Genomic DNA, 7,940 nt, shown 5'->3' with positions numbered 1-7,940 from the left:
CGTGACACTGGTTGTACTGTATTAACTATAGTTATTGTTTATTTTTTAATTAATAAATAAATGCTTCCGCCACGTATAAAAAAAAAATATTTAGCGGTGTCCCGGTTCATATTCACCTTTAAACCCGATACCTTTTCGAAACACAGTAGCGTCTTCTGAACATTCATAATATTTCTTTTGCTCCATTTCCCGAAAAATATCGTATCATCCAGGAATTGTAAATGTGAAACGTTAACATTGTTCGAACCAATATCAACTCCTCTAATCAGCCCGTCATGCATTGCAATATTAGTGAGTATGTTTAGTCCTTCACTGGCAATTATGAATAGATAGGGTGACAGCGGGTCACCCTGCCGAATCCCTCTTTGAATTTTAAATTTTTTGTTCGGAGAGCCGTTGACTAACACGGATATCGAGGTCGAACAAAAACATGCCTCAATCCATCTAATCCATTTTAACCCGAATCCCATATTTGCCATGATTTTGAATAGGAATTTCCATCTCACACTATCGAAAGCTTTCTCGAAGTCCGCCTTAAAATTGAAGCATTTCGTTTTTTTTCCTTTTAGCATCATCCACCAATTCGTTAGCAACGAGAATGTTGGTCCCTTGATTAACAACAAGAGTATTGTAGAGGGGGGTGAATATAATTTCTTTTGATTAACTAACCAATTAAACACAGTTTAGTATTCAAGCATGTAATTTAAATAGAGTCAAAGGTAATTTTTCAAATGTTATTCTTTATTGATTAAATCACAAAGAATTACAACTATCCTTGGCGAAATGATAGTTGGTTGATACAGATTTACCTAAGTATAGCTATGAGGATAAACTTAAAGCTATTACACATTTTGAACTCTAAATAACAAAACCCACACCACTAGTTGTTACGATAGTGGATACAACAATTTATAGTAGTCTTATTAACCGTGTAATGGTTCTATTGTCCACCGGTACATAGGATGTCTGTACTTGTGGGGAAAACTGCATCAGAGAGCGTGCTCTCCTCTTTCCTCTTTGGTAGCTATTTGCAGGAATACCCCAATTTGGTTTTGCACCACTATTCATTTAAACAAATAGAATGTTGTGTTCCCTAGGCATTGACAAAGTATAGCACATGTCTGCACATCCGTTAAACTTCTGCATTCCCACGTGGCCTTGTAAGGTCACTTGTCAGCCGCCGACACGTGTCCTTTCCTGTTCAACTTTGTCTTTGACTTCTGTTGAATAGTACAATTGATGTAGACCACTCGGGAAACCACCATGCTTGTAATGGAGCATGGCTATCTTGTGTTGTATGCTGCTTACCAGGTTTACTGGTTCTTCTTATGCTGAGTCACTTGATATTCTTGAATTGCTAAGTACTCATCCTGTGCTGATTCGAAGAATACACTCTACCTTGTGCTGGTAGACTAGGCAGCATACTGAACACTTGACATAGCAACATTTGCTGTCTATACATAAACAAACTTGTGCTGGCTGCACATAACATTTTAGTGCAAATAAATTACAGTTTTATCATAATTAAATCCTTAATTATTTTGGGGACTCAACAATCTCCCCCTATTTAATGATGACAAAACTTATGACATTTAGAGAAAACACTAAAGCCAGTACTAAGGAACCTAATGAAAAATAGGCAGTAAATTTGTCCCTTTTAAATTTGTTTTTGGGATCTTTTGCTGAGTTATCTATATCTTATAACTTGATATGATTTTGAAGATTAACTCATTTCACCTTCATTACAACATAGTATATACAGTAATTACAAAACATCATAATGAAGAATGAAGTGACAAAAGATACAATTTGAGCACTAGAAGGCTATCTGTCTCTATCTTTATCCTTTTCTAGTTCATCACCAGATAGCTCTTCTTCTTTCACTTTAAAGGTAGCCCAGGCTTCAGGAAACAAGTAAGGCAGTTCAGCAGGGTCATAAACTGGAACATGAGGAGGTATAATGATGGGATCTCTTCTGTGTGGGCCTTCACCAGTAGATTTATTTCTTTTAGGCTTTTGAGAAAGAACTTCTTCTACGTTTACTACTGGTGCATTCCCAAATTTTGTTGCTTTGTTGAAGAGATCTTGGAGTTCTGGCTTCAATGTCTTTTTAATACCACTTTCAGCTTTACCAATGAAGTACTCCAATATCTCAATCCATTCACTGAATCCGAAGGTTCTAAAATCAGTGTAGCCTACCCTCTCTTGAATGTTATCTTCCCTGCTGATACTGAAAGCTCTTTTTGTGCCTCTGTGCACTTTGATGATTTTGCTGGGATTTGATCTCCTGGTCAGTACATCACCATACTTGCTCCTATAATAGTGATCAGATAGCTCAATTGTTCGTTCAGTTTCTATAGGAGTAGTAGCAGGTGCTTTCTCAGCAGCTTCCAGTTCATCAAGAGCTTTATCTTGTTCCTTAACAATAGCTTTGGCTAACTTGAGGGACTCATGTAGTGACCCGAACTTTTCCATGTTTATATATATATTAAATGAAATTATTATTTACATGATTAATTGTTTCCAACATGTTAAGCAATCAAACTTGTTAAGACTTGATTAATTGAAATAGGTTTCATATAGACAATTGACCACCCAAGTTGACCGGTGATTCACGAACGTTAAAACTTGTAAAAACTATATGATGACATATATATGGATATATATATAGTTACATGATACTATGATAAGTAAACATATCATTAAGTATATTAACAATGAACTACATATGTAAAAACAAGACTACTAACTTAATGATTTTTAAACGAGACATATATGTAACGATTATCGTTGTAAAGACATTTAATGTATATATATATCATATTAAGAGATATTTATACATGATAATATCATGATAATATAATAATTTAAAATCTCATTTGATATTATAAACATTGGGTTAACAACATTTAACAAGATCGTTAACCTAAAGGTTTCAAAACAACACTTACATGTAACGACTAACGATGACTTAACGACTCAGTTAAAATGTATATACATGTAGTGTTTTAATATGTATTTATACACTTTTGAAAGACTTCAATACACTTATCAAAATACTTTTACTTAACAAAAATGCTTACAATTACATCCTCGTTCAGTTTCATCAACAATTCTACTCGTATGCACCCGTATTCGTACTCGTACAATACACAACTTTTAGATGTATGTACTATTGGTATATACACTCCAATGATCAGCTCTTAGCAGCCCATGTGAGTCACCTAACACATGTGGGAACCATCATTTGGCAACTAGCATGAAATATCTCATAAAATTACAAAAATATGAATAATCATTCATGACTTATTTACAAATTACATATCCTTTATATCTAATCCATACACCAGCGAACAAAAACACCTACAAACACTTTCATTCTTCAATTTTCTTCATCTAATTGATCTCTCTCAAGTTCTATCTTCAAGTTCTAAGTGTTCTTCATAAATTCCAAAAGTTCTAGTTTCATAAAATCAAGAATACTTCCAAGATTGCAAGTTTACTTCCAAGTTTTCTAAATCCATTCCAAGTAATCATCCAAGATCAAGAAACCTTTATTACTTACAGTAGGTTATCTTTCTAATACAAGGTAATAATCATATTCAAACTTTAATTCAATTTCTATAACTATAACAATCTTATTTCGAGTGGAAATCTTACTTGAAATTGTTTTCGTGTCATGATTCTGCTTCAAGAACTTTCAAGCCATCCAAGGATCCTTTGAAGCTAGATCTATTTTTCTCATTTCCAGTAGGTTTATCCAAGGAACTTGGGGTAGTAATGATGTTCATAACATCATTCGATTCATACATATAAAGCTATCTTATTCGAAGGTTTAAACTTGTAATCACTAGAACATAGTTTAGTTAATTCTAAACTTGTTCGCAAATAAAAGTTAATCCTTCTAACTTGACTTTTAAAATCAACTAAACACATGTTCTATATCTATATGATATGCTAACTTAATGATTTAAAACCTGGAAACACGAAAAACACCGTAAAACCGAATTTACGCCGTCGTAGTAACACCGCGGGCTGTTTTGGGTTAGTTAATTAAAAACTATGATAAACTTTGATTTAAAAGTTGTTATTATGAGAAAATGATTTTTATTATGAACATGAAACTATATCCAAAAATTATGGTTAAACTCAAAGTGGAAGTATGTTTTCTAAAATTGTCATCTAGACGTCGTTCTTTCGACTGAAATGACTACATTTACAAAAATGACATGTAATTTATTTTTCTGACTATAAACATATACTTTTTCTATTTAGATTCATAAAATAGAGTTCAATATGAAACCATAGCAATTTGATTCACTCAAAACGGATTTAAAATGAAGAAGTTATGGATAAAACAAGATTGGAAATTTTTTCTCATTTTAGCTACGTGAAAATTGGTAACAAATCTATTCCAACCATAACTTAATCAACTTGTATTGTATATTATGTAATCTTGAGATACCATAGACACGTATACAATGTTTCGACCTATCATGTCGACACATCTATATATATTTCGGAACAACCATAGACACTCTATATGTGAATGTTGGAGTTAGCTATACAGGGTTGAGGTTGATTTCAAAATATATATAGTTTGAGTTGTGATCAATACTGAGATACGTATACACTGGGTCGTGAATTGATTCAAGATAATATTTATCGATTTATTTCTGTACATTTAACTGTGGACAACTAGTTGTAGGCTACTAACGAGGACAGCTGACTTAATAAACTTAAAACATCAAAATATATTAAAAGTGTTGTAAATATATTTTGAACATACTTTGATATATATGTATATATTGTTATAGGTTCGTGAATCAACCAGTGGCCAAGTCTTACTTCCCGACGAAGTAAAAATCTGTGAAAGTGAGTTATAGTCCCACTTTTAAAATCTAATATTTTTGGGATGAGAATACATGCAGGTTTTATAAATGATTTACAAAATAGACACAAGTACGTGAAACTACATTCTATGGTTGAATTATCGAAATCGAATATGCCCCTTTTTATTAAGTCTGGTAATCTAAGAATTAGGGAACAGACACCCTAATTGACGCGAATCCTAAAGATAGATCTATTGGGCCTAACAAACCCCATCCAAAGTACCGGATACTTTAGTACTTCGAAATTTATATCATATCCGAAGGGTGTCCCGGAATGATGGGGATATTCTTATATATGCATCTTGTTAATGTCGGTTACCAGGTGTTCACCATATGAATGATTTTTATCTCTATGTATGGGATGTGTATTGAAATATGAAATCTTATGGTCTATTGTTACGATTTGATATATATAGGTTAAACCTATAACTCACTAACATTTTTGTTGACGTTTAAAGCATGTTTATTCTCAGGTGAATACTAAGAGCTTTCGCTGTTGCATACTAAAATAAGGACAAGATTTGGAGTCCATGTTTGTATGATATTGTGTAAAAACTGCATTCAAGAAACTGATTTTGATGTAACATATTTGTATTGTAAACCATTATGTAATGGTCGTGTGTAAACAGGATATTTTAGATTATCATTATTTGATAATCTACGTAAAGCTTTTTAAACCTTTATTTATGAAATAAAGGATATGGTTTGTTTTAAAAATGAATGCAGTCTTTGAAAAACGTCTCATATAGAGGTCAAAACCTCGCAACGAAATCAATTAATATGGAACGTTTTTAATCAATAAGAACGGGACATTTCAGTTGGTATCCGAGCGTTGGTCTTAGAGAACCAGAAAATTTGCAATAGTGTGTCTTATCGAGTTTGTAAGGATGTATTAGTGAGTCTGGACTTCGACCGTGTTTTCTTTAAAAATGATTGCTTAACATTTTTGTTGGAAACTATATATTATTAACATGTATATATTATGTGATATATTAATCTCTTAACATGTTTGATATTGTGTGATAGATGTGTACCTCTAGCACAAATCCCATTGACTCACCTAATAATAACGAAGAGTCGAATATATATTGGACTGATTCACAAGTTCCCGAAGAAGAACCGGAAGAAGAATCAGAACCGGAAGAAGAATCAGAACCGGAAGAGGAGGAACCGGAGGAGGAAATAGAACCGGTGGGGGAAATAATAAAACGGTTAAGTAAAATAAAATCCTCAACCAACTGACCAAGGTTAATTATGGTCAATGGTGTTTCCGCCAAGGAAGCAAAATATTGGGAGGATTACCAATTCTCCGATGAATCGAATTCCGACGAGAATTCCGATGATGTTATAGAAATTACCCCAACTGAATTTAAAAAGGCAAAAGAAAATAATAAGGGAAAGGGCATAAAAATAGAGAAATCTAATTCCAACCCCGATGAACTTTATATGTATCGTCAACCCCCGAAGCCCTTAAGTTGTAACAATGACCCGGGAACCTCTAAACCACCAGGTTTTTCTAAACCGTTGTGGAAAACGACAGCTCGTATTAGGGGAACATCATATATCCCTAGAAACTTGGCAAAACGAACCAAAACTGAAGAAGAAGAAACGAGCGAGTCGGAATAAGATAGTTGTATTCGTGTGGTGTAATATATGTAATATAGTGTGCTTATGCTTTATGATATATGTAAAAATTGCTTGTATTAATAAGTATTTTTTTTATGAATCTAACTCTTGTCTATTTTACAGTATAAAAACACAAAATGGATAGACAACCCAATATTTTAAGAGACCTACCCGGAGAAATGAACTCTTGTCTAGAGTCGGTCAGAATTCTTCGGCACAACTATTTACGGCGAAATCAGTTTGTAAGACATTCGAAGAACGTTCCAAGAATGTCTTGGTTTATAAGAGACTTTCGTTTGAAACATGGGGATATCACATTGGGAAACCCATAAGTTACGATGTGTTTACTTTGATGCATATATTGCGGGGAACCCAAATGCTATTTTACGCAACGGGTTAAGAAATTATTTTGACTCAATGTATCCGAATATAGGACTTCGTGATTTAGAAAAAGCGGCTAACATGCAACATAAAGAAGCATGTTATGCTTACGGATTAGTAATGTTCGCTTCTCACCAAAGTGAGAACAAGAACATCGGGCTACAACTATTAAACAAAACGTTCCCACAAGTGACGGAGTCGGTAATTGGGGTAAGAAATGAGGTTTTTAGATTGTTACGGGACTGTTGGACATTACGTAACCCTCGTCCCTTTGACGACGTTACAACACGCTGTCTTATCAACGGCCATAACGGTTATGTTCCACAAGACCAAGGATGGGAAGTAATCCTAGTAAAACCAGAATGCATGACTTGTTTCTGGAAGTATGAATTACGTGTCTTTATTGCCTTTGCTGAACGACTTGTGTACTAGCTAGAATTATCTTCACAACTATCTTGTATCAAAGTTATTGTGTGCTATATTTCATGCTTTATGTAAAATAAGCGGTATTGTAAGTTTGTAAAATATTGTATAAAAGTTTGAACGCGAAATATTATTATAATCAGTTTTTCATATAGAATTGTAGTAGTTGAATTGTATATTAGCTACTAAGTATGAACTTAACGGGTAGGTACTACCCGAATTTAAACTTATAAAACGCTAATATGAAGAAAAAGCTTTTATAAATGAGTTCATATTATGCTACGAAATACTATTAACTACTCTTAATATTATGTATGATAACTTTGTTCCATTTGAGTATTTTGAAGGAAATGGCACCGACTACTCGACACACCGTGAATATGAATGAAGAGGAATTCCGTACTTTTCTAGCTTCAAACATAGCCGCAGTACAGGATGCGCTACATGCCAACAATAACCTTGGATCTAGCAGTACAGGAAATCGTGTAGGATGCACCTACAAAGAATTCACTGCCTGCCACCTTTGGAATTTGATGGAACCGAAGGACCGATCGGATTGAAACGGTGGACCGAGAAGGTCGAATCGGTGTTTGCCATAAGTAAGTGTACTGAAGAGGA

This window comes from Rutidosis leptorrhynchoides, chromosome 1 (assembly GCF_046630445.1).
Source record: "Rutidosis leptorrhynchoides isolate AG116_Rl617_1_P2 chromosome 1, CSIRO_AGI_Rlap_v1, whole genome shotgun sequence".
In the NCBI taxonomy this organism is placed as follows: domain Eukaryota; kingdom Viridiplantae; phylum Streptophyta; class Magnoliopsida; order Asterales; family Asteraceae; genus Rutidosis; species Rutidosis leptorrhynchoides.
Note: the sequence above shows the minus strand (reverse complement) of the source record.